Consider the following 13,375-nt stretch of genomic DNA (forward strand, 5'->3'; position numbering starts at 1 on the left):
GGAGTGGCCTCCCCACCTCATCTCAAGCAACCCCTTCTCCAGCACCTCCTGTTTCTTCGACCACATCTGGCTCCGGGGCTCTTCAGCTGACACTCCCACGGGAGTATGACGGATCGGCGGCTGGGTGCCAGGGTTTCCTCCTTCAACTGGAACTATACCTGGCTACCGTGCGTCCTGCTCCCTCTGGAGAGGAGAGTGTGTGCGCCCTAGTCTCCTGCTTGACTGGGCAAGCCCTCAAGTGGGCCAACGCAGTGTGGAATGGTCCGGACTCGGCTAAGGATAATTACCCAGAGTTCACCCGCCGATTCCGAGCTGTTTTTGACCATCCACCCGAGGGTCGGGCAGCGGGTGAATGGCTGTTCCACCTGCGTCAGGAGACGAGGAGCGTACAGGATTTTGCTTTAGAGTTTAGGACTTTGTCAGCAGGAGCAGGATGGAACGACAGGGCCTTGATTGATCATTTTAGATGTAGTCTCAGGGAGGACGTCCACAGGGAGCTGGCATGTCAGGACACCACATTCACACTGGATGGACTTATCGATCTGGCTATCCGTCTCGACAACCTGCTGGCTGCTCACGGGCGTTCGGATCAGGTCCTGTCGTTTCCTATCCCCAGCCCCCCTGTCCCTATCCCTATGGAATTAGGAGGTATGGCTTCGAGGGGGACTGGAGGAGGAGTGTCCTCCTGCACCAGTTGTGGTCGAAGAGGGCACACGTCCGACCGGTGCTGGAGGAACTCGTCTAGGAGTCGGGAGGACAGGCGGAACACTGCTCGATCACCCCAGGTGAGTAAGCACCAAACTCATTCAGAGCTTCCTGTCGGTCATGTGTTTGTATTGATTTCTTTCCCTGGGTTTTCCCCCTCTCTACAGCATAAGGCGCTAGTCGATTCAGGCGCAGCTGGGAATTTTATGGATCGTGGGCTTGTGTTAAGGCTTGGGATTCCCCTGGTGTCGTTAGATCGACCTTTCCCCGTGCTCTCCTTAGATAGCCGACCATTAGGGTCAGGAGAAATTAGGGAGGCTACGGTGCCGCTGGACATGGTAACGCAGGGTGATCATAAGGAGCAGATTAGCCTGTTCCTTATAGATTCACCTGCGTTTCCAGTGGTGTTGGGTGTTCCCTGGTTAGCTCAACACAACCCGGTGATTTCCTGGCGACAGGGGGCTCTTAAGGGGTGGTCAGAGGAGTGTTCAGGTAGGTGTATAGGAGTTGCCGTTGGTGCGACTACGGTGGAGAGTCCAGACCAAGTTTCCACCGTGCGCATTCCCTCTGAATATGCCGATTTGGCTATCGCCTTTAGTAAAGGGAAGGCGACCCAATTACCACCTCATCGTCGAGAGGACTGCGCGATAAACCTTCTGGAAAACGCTGCACTTCCTAGGAGTCACGTGTATCCATTGTCCCAGGAGGAGACAGTTGCGATGGAAACATATATTTCTGAATCGCTGGGAAAGGGGTACATTCAGCCCTCCGTATCACCCGTCTCCTCGAGTTTCTTTTTTGTGAAGAAGAAGAATGGTGGTCTGTGTCCGTGTATTGATTATAGAGGTCTAAATTCCATCACAGTGGGGTTTAGTTACCCACTACCTCTCATCGCTACGGCAATGGAATCATTTCACGGGGCGCGCTTCTTCACAAAATTGGACCTGAGGAGCGCGTATAATCTGGTACGTATCCGGGGAGGAGATGAGTGGAAAACCGCATTTAGTACTACTTCTGGTCATTATGAGTACTGCGTCTTGCCATACGGGTTGAAGAATGCTCCAGCCGTTTTCCAATCCTTCGTAGATGAGATTCTCCGAGACCTGCTCGGGCAGGGAGTGGTAGTGTACATTGATGACATCTTGATCTATTCTGCCACACGTGCGGAGCATGTGTCTCTGGTGCGTAAGGTACTTGGGCGACAACTGGAGCATGACCTGTATTGCAAGGCGGAGAAATGTGAGTTTTTCAAACAGTCCATTTCCTTCCTGGGGTATCGTATTTCCACCTCCGGGGTGGTGATGGAGGATGGTCGCGTTACAGCTGTGCGTAATTGGCCGACTCCGACCACGGTGAAAGAAATGCAGCGGGTTTTAGGGTTTGCCAATTACTACCGGAGGTTTATCCGGGGTTTTGGTCAGGTGGCTGCTCCCATCACCTCACTGCTGAAGGGAGGACCGGTGTGCTTGCGCTGGTCAGCAGAGGCGGGCAGAGCTTTCAGTCGTCTGAAGGAGCTGTTCACTAATGCCCCCGTGTTGGCGCATCCGGACCCCTCTTTAGCGTTCATAGTGGAGGTGGATGCGTCCGAGGCTGGGGTTGGAGCCGTGCTGTCCCAACGCTCGGGCGTGCCATCCAAGCTCCGCCCGTGTGCTTTCTTTTCGAGCAAGCTCAGCCCAGCGGAGCGAAACTATGATGTGGGGGACCGGGAGTTGTTAGCTGTAGTCAAGGCTCTGAAGGTGTGGAGACATTGGCTTGAGGGGGCTAAATACCCTTTTCTCATCTGGACTGACCATCGTAATCTCGAGTACATCCGGGCAGCTAAGAGACTAAATCCACGTCAGGCTAGATGGGCCATGTTTTTTACCAGGTTCCAGTTTAATCTCCCATATCGGCCAGGCTCCCAAAACACCAAAGCTGACGCACTGTCTCGCCTCTATGATACCGAGGAACGGTCAGTTGAGCCAACTCCCATCATTCCACCGTCATGTCTCGTGGCACCGGTGGTATGGGAGGTGGACGCTGAGATAGAGAGGGCCTCACGGTCAGAGCCGGCTCCTCCTAACTGTCCAGTAGGGACCAAGTACGTGCCGAGGGTGGTCCGGGACAAGCTGATTCGGTGGGCTCATACTCTTCCCTCCTCGGGTCATCCTGGTATCAAGATGACAGTGCAGAGTCTGAGAGGGAGATACTGCCGGCCCACACTGGCTAAAGACGTGAGATTTTATGTCTCCTCCTGCTCAGTGTGCTCAGAGCAAGGCTCCTCGGCACCTGCCTAGAGGGAAATTACAACCTCTTCCCGTTCCACAACGGCCGTGGACACACTTATCGGTGGATTTTCTTACCGACCTTCCCCCGTCCCAGGGAGGTACTACGATCCTGGTCGTTGTGGATCGGTTTTCTAAGTCCTGTCGCCTCATTCCGTTGCCCGGTCTCCCTACGGCCCTGCAGACTGCTGAGGCTTTGTTTACCCATGTCTTCCGGCACTGTGGGGTGCCTGAGGACATAGTCTCTGATCGGGGTCCCCAATTCACGTCCAGAGTGTGTAGGGCGTTTATGGAGAGACTGGGGGTCTCGGTTAGCTTAACCTCAGGTTTTCACCCCGAGAGTAATGGGCAGGTGGAGCGCGTAAACCAGGATGTGGGCAGGTTTCTGCGGTCCTATTGTCGGGACCGGCCTGGTGAGTGGGCAAGGTATGTTCCATGGGCCGAACTAGCCCAGAACTCCTTACGCCACTCCTCTACTAACTTGTCTCCTTTTGAGTGTGTGTTAGGTTACCAGCCGGTCCCTGGCTCCGTGGCATCAGAGTCAGACCGAGGCTCCTGCGGTGGAGGAATGGGTACAGCGCTCCAAGGACACCTGGAAAGCCGTTCAGGACTCATTACGGTTAGCGGGAGAACGGCAGAAGAGGAGCGCTGACCAGCACCGCAGTGAGACCCCCGTGTTTGCACCGGGGGACAGGGTCTGGCTCTCGACCCGAAACCTGTCCCTCCGCCTGCCCTGTTGGAAGCTGGGGCCGCAGTGTGTGGGGCCGTTCAAAGTCCTGAGGAGAATAAACGAGGTGTGTTACAGGTTACAACTTCCTAGGTATTACCGTATTAACCCCTCGTTTCATGTGTCTCTCCTCAGGCCGGTGGTGGCTGGTCCCCTGCAAGAAGGTGAGGTGCCTGAGGTCCCTCCGCCCCCTCTGGCCTGGGGGGGGGCTACAGTACCTCGTGGACTGGGAGGGGTACGGCCCGGAGGAGAGGTGCTGGGTTCCGGTGAGGGACATTTTGGACCCTTCTCTCCTGATAGAATTCCATCGCCTCCACCCGGATCCTCCAGCACCTCGTCCTCCAGGTCGTTCTCGAGGACGGTGGCGGCGCGCTGCAGGAGCCGCGCGTCGGGGGGGGTTACTGTCACGACTTCCGCCGAGGTTGGCTCTCCTGCCCGTTCAGGCGGTGCTCGGCGGTCGTCGTCACTGTCCTACTAACCACTACCGATCTCTTTTCGTGTATCTGTTGGTTTTGTCTGATTGGTTTCACCTGTGTGTTGTTTAGTTTATTAGTGTCTGTATATATAGTAGGTTGTCCAGCCCTTGTTTTGTGCGGGATTGTTTATTTGTCATCATTGTCTGTCGGTGTTCTTGTGTTCTTATTCTCCGGTTCGTCTTTTATCCTGTGTTGGATTGTTCACCCTGTGTGTATTGGGTTGACCGTGTTTCTTGTTCACCGGAGAATAAACTTTCATATCGCTATCTGCTCTCTGCGCCTGATTCCACCCACCTTGATTAGACGTGACAATTCTCTACTATTATTCTGACATTTCACATTCTTAAAATAAAGTGGTGATCATAACTGACCTATAACAGGGAATTGTTACTAGGGTTAAATGTCAGGAATTGTGAAAAACTGAGTTTAAATGTATTTGGCTAAGATGTATGTAAACTTCCGACTTCAACTGTATATGTTTTACATGCAATGCAGTGAAAGAAAAAAACTATTTCAATTAATAATGTGTTGACCAGGACTTATGTGTCTTATTTAATGATTACCAGTTACCTCTTTAAGAAGTTACCTCTTCAAGAAGTTAATATCCTTTGTTGGGGATAATCAAATGTCAAGACAAACCTGTAGCTGTTCTTCGTTCTATTTACATTGTGTCAGGTTACTACAAAACAGACAATTGATTAACTCATCCACTCTCTCCCTTGCTATTTGTATTGATCTGGCAGAGGGTGTAGTTATGAAGAGATAAGATATGTGAATAAAGATAGCGCCTGGTCTGTTCTTCTCAATGCAGGGTAGGGTTGGTAGGATTCATGCTTACTGTATAATGGTCTTCCAGTACCTTAGGAGTTGTACTCAAAGAAGAAAATGTTCTCCACATGGTTGCACACTTATCCTTCATGTGATTTGATTCTGAAATAGCACAAAGTCCTCTATGATGAGACAACAATGAAAGGATCTGCATGGCCACGTTGGCTGCATCATGTGATGGGGTCCTTGTTGTTCTCTGTAGTGCAGGATTGGTCCATTGACATGCCTCACTACCAGGATGACCATCAAAGGCAGCAGGCATCGATCCATATCTTCAAACACTGCATTATGGAATTGAATTAAAGAGGAATTTAGTGCACAAACATTTAGACATCAAAACCTCAGCTGTTGCCTGGAGACTAGTGAAACTGGCTAAGTGTCTGCACCCTCAGAGAGAGAGATATAGAGAGACAGAAAGAGAGAGAGGACGAACGGATGGACGGGCAGATTGTCTGTATGTATGTCAGTTCAGAGGGTAAGAATGGTAAGGAGTGAAATTGCCCCTCCTTGTGAGAGGCCCAAGTGTACCCTGTTATCCACTGTCTGTAATTCAGTCTGCCTGCTGAATTCACTGCTGGAGTATGCAGTAATTCCAGTTTTGCCCTTTGTCACAATTTGGCCTTTGTCAAGGCACTTTTTTGCTGTCAATTACTATTGAATATTCATTTATATACACAGATAAATATATTTTCCAACTTTGAGTTTACATCATAATTTCCCAGCTTAATATTCCGCATGAAAAAATTACATCCTCATACTTTTCAACTGTCTTCAATTTCTCATTGTTCAATACATCACAATGATTGGTCATGGAAAGTTAATTTGAAGTGGGGGCTGTGTACAGTGTTGAAAATTTTAAGGTCACATGAAGTTGGACCTTAGAGAGAACATTTGCAATTATGTGTCAGTCGTTGACTGAGCTCTGGCTCTACTATGGCCTGGTCATACTGTACTATGTGTTATTGACTGTACGTTTGTTTAACCCATGTGCAACTCTGCGTTTGTGTCACACTTTTTTTGCTTTATCTTGACCAGGTCGCAGTTGTAAATGAGAACTTGTTCTCAACTGGCTTACCTGGTTAAATAAAGGTGAAATAAAAAATAAATCAAATAAAAGTAGTCGACATATGCAGCTCACTCAATGTTCCTTAGTATGTTCACAAAGCACTGTTTCTAAGTGACCACAAGATGGCATCTGCTAACACAGTTGGTTTGTTTGCATGATGCACTTTAAAAATATATATTTTTTACCTTTATTTAACCTGGCAAGTCAGTTAAGAACATATTCTTATTTTCAATGATGGCCTGGGAACAGTGGGTTAACTGCCTGTTCAGGGGCAGAACGACAGATTTGTACCTTGTCAGCTCGGGGGTTTGAACTCGCAACTTGAATGTCTATAGTTCCCAAACAAACTCCAACGCATGTCCAATTTTGGCCAATGTCAACACAAAAATGGCCACACACTATGATATACTGTTTTGGTAATAGTAATTTAACCTTCAGGTGTTGAGGAATCATTCTGGTATTTCATTTTAAGAAAAACATTTTACTTTATGTAAGATACACTTAATTTGAAATCAATTTAAGTGATCATATTGACCCAGAGCCAATTATGTGAGCTTTTTCCACCAGAGAGAATGGTCCTCAGCTCCTTGCTAACCCCTCTCTTATCTTCTAATAAAGCGAATCAGTGTGCCGTCAAAGCAGAGAGCCAGTGATGGTCTGCACCTGCCCTCCCAGGGCTGCCTGATTAGGAGAGGTCGGAGGGCAGGGCAGCCGGTTCACCTCTCTCCCCATCCTCCCCAACCAGCAGCACCTCAGGCCTCCCCTGGAGCAGAGGCTCCAGAAGGCTCCAGTTCAAAGCCCTGCCACACTAGACCTGTAGGGCCTTATCTGCCCTGGTGTCAGGCAGCAGGCAGCTATCCCTGGAGGCTTCTGTAGTGACAAATGGTACTGTAGAGCGCAAATCCTTATCTGGGGTAAGACCTATGTAGTTAACACTGAATGAGAAATGTGTCGTATAAAAAAGTGGCCTGTTTGAATTAATATTCTAAACTTCTTAAAGATGTCAATGTTAAAAACAATGATCCGTGAACAAATACATATCCCCCCCCCACACACTAAAATCCTTGCTGTGAGGTTTCTGTCCTCCCTTATTCCACCCCCACTCCTATTGCCACACCCAGTCATAAAAGAGTTTGAAGGCTGTGTGTGAATAAGGGGGTGGGGACAGAAACCTGCAATGTCTGTTTTGGGGTAAACAGTTCAGCCGTGTTGAGCACTGTCTTCTCCCCTCACCACATGCAGTGGTCCTTTGTAACAATGCACACAGATTCAATGATTAGTCTTGGTAAAATTTGCCAGCGGAGACACACAAGAATTTCAGATGTTACGTTTTCACGCGCACTGATAAATAATTCAGGTCATACAGAAATGTGTTTACATACTGTCAGATAACACTTTTATGGCTTCATTATGACATGTAATATCTATTGAAATGTGTACTATTAACTCAGTTTAACTTGTTCACCTACACATAGGAAGGAATAACAACACATTCTACACTAAAATTAGTGTTGGTTCAATATTGTACCTTGTCAAATGCCATCCAAACTGGGTACAAACACACACACACACACACACACACACACACACACACACACACACACACACACACACACACACACACACACACACACACACACACACACACACACACACACACACACACACACACACACACACACACACACACACACACACACACACACACACACATTTTCATATGGCCACATTTCCTGGATGCAATCTGCCAGGCGACTCATGTGCCCGATAAGGCAATGAGAACAGGCTCTGATGTAAGGCTATGAACCATTTTACAGTTTGCCATTATGCTGGGATCCATCGGTGGGCTTCCTGGATATGCAGGGCTAATATTTAACAAGGAGCTTGTGAAACACTGTCGACAGATGACCCCACGGCTGTGAATGAATCACCGCTGTGACTGTACTCAGGTGTTGGTGTGGTGTCACATGTGCTGTGCTAGCAGAGTTTGTTCCTCCAGGGCTTGCTGCATTTGCATAGATAAGACTCCCTTTTGATGGTTAATAGGTTGGTATTGATGGAACAGACACCACCCTGGAGAAGAGAGAAGCTGATAAGATAAGGGGCCCTTGGAAAGCAGGCATGCAGCCGGTAGTTAAGAATCACAGCTTAAAGTAGAGCTCCCCCAAGATTATGCAATTGAGACTGCCTGATATAAGGAATATGGAAGTGAACCACAATTTAAATGAAATTGTAAATGAGGATGTTGTTGACTGGCAATCCATGTGTGTGTGATACTATCTATAGTTCAAGAGCAAAACCCCACCTCTCTCCCTCTTCACCCACCTCTCTCTCTTGCCTGCTCTCTTCCTCTCTCTCTTTTCTAAACATGCACAGACAGGTGTTACAAGTGTTGATGGATGTCTTCAAAAAGCCAGCCATTCATCTTCATAGATCTCTCTATAAGAATTGGTGTCAAAACATTGCCTCCTAATGGATGGCTTGCACGGACACGATCAGACATGTAGCCCAAACCAGGTTTGCTGTAAGCAAACTTGCTCTATGTTCTTTGACATGTCTTATGATTGTCTGCTCTCCCATATTACCAGTTTGTACTTCATAATTCCCCCTCCCATGTGGTTGTGTGGTGGCACTGGCATGGTTCTCTCCACAGGCTCACAAGGTCTAGCCAACAGTTCTCTCCTGCTTGTGTCTCAGATGATACTGTATTGAAGATATAGTTCTGAATATATGAGTCCTACTGATGTTACATTTACAACCCATGCAGCTACCGAAGTATGAGAGGCAGGTGCCAGATGTTCAACCTGATAAATGTTTCTAAATGTGCTCCATTTCATGTCCCAGCTGTGGAAGTGTCAAATAAAAAATGTCAGTGATGTATTCACATCATATATTTATCAAGCAACAACATTTGAAATGACTGACATGCTTGTGATAAAGGTACAACTTTTATTCAGCTTTATTGAGGTAGATGATTAAAATAGAATGAACTAACTCTACAAAGAAATCCCATCTTCTTTCTCCCACCAATTTGAATTCGACATGTCCTGTGAGGTCATTCTTCTTATTTTTTCCCCCCGCTTGTCCCTCCTATCAGCCATAATCTAGGGCTGTTCGGTTCGGGATGACGCCACCTGTGCTCCGCCCCCAATGCAAACTCGCTCTTCGCGTTCATTTCATTCCTGTTCTCATTCCGAGCATTCTTCGCATCTCTGTCCGTGCGTTGTCGATTCACGTACACATATCTGGCTGACCCAGAAACACAACAATAACTTTACACAGTTTACAAAAACTATAATATCCCACATTAGACAAACAAAGGGGGACGAATTTTATTTCAAATAACAATAACGGAGGTGTTTGAGGTAAGTTTCAATGTAGTTAATAATATGCAAAATGGTTGCAGACTAACACTGTTATGATGAAGTTGCGCCTTTCATTAGAAATAAGAAACAATGTATGGTATTAGAATGAGTGGGCATATTTTTATGTTACAATAAAAGTGTGTCTCGGTGAGATTGTAGGTTGCCGTTTCTTGTCGCTGTTGCAACAGGGTGCTTTCACTTTGTCCACTCAGTGTTGTATTCGACTGACACGAATATCTTTGACATTTTTCACATTTTTGTAAAGAAGCCCGACCATACGCCCTGTTATATCACAGTAAGTCCAGTGCATGAACCTCAAACTCCTAACAAGATTCCGGATACGATTGGACGTACATTATTTTATGAATGACAATTTTGGACAAGATGACGGATCAAAATGTTGCTGTTTTCTTCTCCTTAGTTGGCTCAGCCGGGAGTTGGAGATTTCAGTGGAACATTTTCGGAGCAGTGCAAAAACATTCTGCTGAAAGACTTGTTGCTCCAACACCTTTGGTCGTGTATTTTATCCATCGTCCCTTGAAGTCACTGTAAGTATATTTTTGTTCTTTTATCAGGTTTAGGCTACAAAAATTCCATCAAATTCTTTGCATTCCATTTTCCACATGCGGAATTGGTTCAACCGATCACAGGCGAGATCCATCAATGTTGCCGAATTGATTATATGTGTCTTTTAAGATAATTGTTGATCATATTTGACAGTAGAAGATTATTGCCTACATTTAAATACATATTGCCCATGTGCTCTCCCAGTGTAGGATAGTGGGCCGGGCAACATACTTTTAGAGAATATAATTTATAAAACACATCTTTTGCATTTACAAAATAATCTAAAAATGTTATTACATAATGTTGGTGTTCTAGTGATAGTGAATGGAAACATTTGATATCTGTTTGGATTCAATGCTAGGTTTTTCTTGCTTTCGGGCACTATTGAAACGTTGCAACAACAACAAAAAACGACCATTGATACCCAGTCCTTATTTGCAACTCTCTTTGTCTGTTTAGTTTTTAAACAATTGGTAATTCAATATTGATTTGAACTATTTCAAAAAATAAATTATTACAAGTAGACTATTGTGGGCTCTGAGCTATGTTTATGTCTGTTTCATTGCTCTGTTAGATCCTTTTCCATATCCGCCTTTTTTCGGGATACATTGTTGCCTGCTCAGCTAAAATCTGAATAAATCACAGGGATGGGGGTCGTATTATGTAGCCAAGGCCACTTCTTTCTATGTGTTATAAAGTTTCATCGCATCCGAAGAAACCGTGTGATCCGATGCCTATTATATGTAGGCCTATAACGTTAATCTCAGGAAAGTATAGATCAAGATTAAGGAATGTTAAGGAAGATTATGTCGTTTTTTATTGCTTCAGAATTTCGTAATATACTTTCATTACCTATAGATTACACAGATGCTCAACTGTTGCTATTTTAAGGATGAATTTGTTGGGGGTAACTTTGCGGGAAACTTTCCACTGCCTTTAATTGTAGGCTGTGTGGATGTAGTGGTTTGCGCTGATGCTATTACAGAGCTTAAAAACATATGAATATGAATAGGTTATGTAGCAAATATATTTTATAGAGTAGGCTATGCATTTATTGTGTAATTAACTTATAGTGTTGTTTAAATTATCTCAAATAATGTAAATATTCAAATATATCTGTATATGCTTGTTGGTGAATATAGAAGGTGGGATGTCTGGTTTATTTTGATGCGTGGTAATATCCACTTAATTCGCCACTAAACAAACCAAACTGCATGAGGGTATTCTTTGGCTGTGCAAGTTCTCTGATATAGAGTGGAATTCACCTCTTAATTCTCTTAAGTTCCCCTATTGTGTGATTGGAGAAAGACTTCCTTTCTTGCAGTTAATTATAGCCTTATATTTCAGTTTGTCTCTCTTGAAAGTAGGGGCCAGCAAGATACAATGTGTTATTTGTTGATTCCTCTAACTAGGCATTTAGAATTTACTACATTAATTAGGTTGACTTCTATCAGACTTAACCCCTGACATGTCATGATGTTGAGAAGTAAAGCTGCTTGCTGTAGAGGGGAATCAGGACCAGCAATAGATGCTTTGTTTTCTGCTTATGCAACAAGTGGACCTGTTGGACACTAGCCCGCATGGCATTTTCAAGTGCAAGAATAGTACCTTGTCTTTGCATGACTCCATGAGTTTTTACTTTTGAAAGTGGGCTTATCAATGCCAATTTTACCAGATGATATCAGTTGAACCCCAAATTTGTCCTTAAGAATTAGAATAATTTTCTGGAATTTCTCTTATTCCAAAGTGATACCATCTAAACTTATGTTAAATCCCAATCACAGAAACATATAAGATTGATACAAAAATAACAAGTCAATGTACATTATGGCAATATGTATTGAAGGTATTTTGAACTTGGCATTTAACACAGATCGACTGTAGCCTACTAAGTAAGCCCTTCCTCCCCCTTTTCTAAACATAAGCTTTGCATAGTTTTTTGTTATAACATTCATTTAGCCCCAATGACTCATTGGACAGGTATTTGTTAGCACTCAATTTTACATGTGCAGTTTCAATGTGGTGGAAGTGAGCTTCACAATGTATTACATCGTACAAAATCACATATAAGCTTAAAGCTGTTATTTAAACAATAATACAGTGGTCTCCCCGTCCCTGTTTTGCTAAAAAAGCTAAGGGATGAGGCTGGAGAAATGTAACGACTCTCTAATTCATAGACAGAGCTATGGATGCAAGGACTGACCACCCATTATATGAAATATGTAGTTTAACCAGGTTTTGAGGCTATACAGTGTTTGTTTACACTTGCATTGTTTACAAACATTGGAGTTAAACAAGCTTATATTTTGGGTTCCGGTGGGGTACGACAGTAGACCTAATCTCACGACACATAAGTTATATTCTTCAAGAATCAATGGGCATACAGTGACTTTGGGAAGTATTCAGACCCCTCAACTTTTTCTACATTTTGTTAGGATACAGCCTTATTCCAAATTTGATTAAATATACTTATTTTCTCAGCAATCTACACACAATGCCCCAAAATGACAAAGTGAAAACTTGTTTTAGATTTTTTTGCAAATGTATTAATAATAAAAACAAAAATACATTATTTACATAAGTATTCAGACCCTTTGCTATGAGACTCGAAGTTGAGCTCAGGTGCATCCTGTTTCCATTGATCATCCTTGAGATGTTTCTACAACTTGATTGGAGTCAACCTGTGGTAAATTTAATTAATTGAACATGATTTGGAAAGGCACATACCTGTGTATATAAGGTCCCACAGTGCATGTCAGAGCAAAAACCAAGATTACCAAAACATTTCTGCAGTGTTCTTAAATGGAAGATGTTTGGAACAACCAAAAGTCTTCCTAGAGCTGACTGAACTGAGCAATCGGGGGAGATGGGCTCTTTATTTAACTAGGCAAGTCAGTTAAGAACAAAAAATGACGGCCTACCGGGGAGCAATGGGATAACTGCCTTGTTCAGGGGCAGAACGACAGATTTTTACCTTGTCAGCTCGGGGATTCGATCCATCAACCTTTCGGTTGCTGGCCTAATGCTCTAGCCACTAGGCTACCTGCTGCCCCAAAACCTTACAACCATCTCTGCAGCACTCCAACAACCAGGTCTTTATGGTAGAGTGACTAGGCGGAAGCCACTCCTCAGTAAAAAGCATATGACAGCCCGCTTGGAGTTTGCCAAAAGACACCTAAAGACTTTCAGACCAAGGGAAACAAGATTCTCTGGTCTAATGAAACCACAATTGAACTCTTTGGCCTGTATGCCAAGCATCACGTCTGGAGGAAACCTGGTACCATCCCTACGGTGAAGCGTGGTGGTGGCAGCATCATGCTGTGGGGATGTTTGTCAGCGGAAGGGACTGGGAGACTAGTTCAGGGTCGAGGTAAAGA

At 44.9% G+C, this 13,375-nt stretch overlaps 1 protein-coding gene across 7 annotated transcripts in view; it reads left to right on the forward strand.

The window, feature by feature from the left end:
- The first annotated feature begins 9,248 nt into the window (after positions 1-9,248).
- LOC124033782 (transcriptional enhancer factor TEF-1-like) overlaps positions 9,249-13,375 on the forward strand; it is a 55,595-nt gene continuing 51,468 nt past the window's right edge. For 5 of the 7 annotated variants that reach the window (XM_046346069.1, XM_046346072.1, XM_046346073.1 and 2 more), the window contains exons 1-2: positions 9,249-9,431; positions 9,853-9,979. The gene's annotated coding sequence lies outside the window, so the exon portion shown is untranslated. Of the gene's footprint in view, positions 9,432-9,696; positions 9,727-9,852; positions 9,980-13,375 lie in introns of all 7 variants that reach the window. The other 2 variants (XM_046346070.1, XM_046346071.1) reach the window with 2 other exon arrangements.

This window comes from Oncorhynchus gorbuscha, linkage group LG04, assembly GCF_021184085.1.
Source record: "Oncorhynchus gorbuscha isolate QuinsamMale2020 ecotype Even-year linkage group LG04, OgorEven_v1.0, whole genome shotgun sequence".
Classification (NCBI taxonomy): domain Eukaryota; kingdom Metazoa; phylum Chordata; class Actinopteri; order Salmoniformes; family Salmonidae; genus Oncorhynchus; species Oncorhynchus gorbuscha.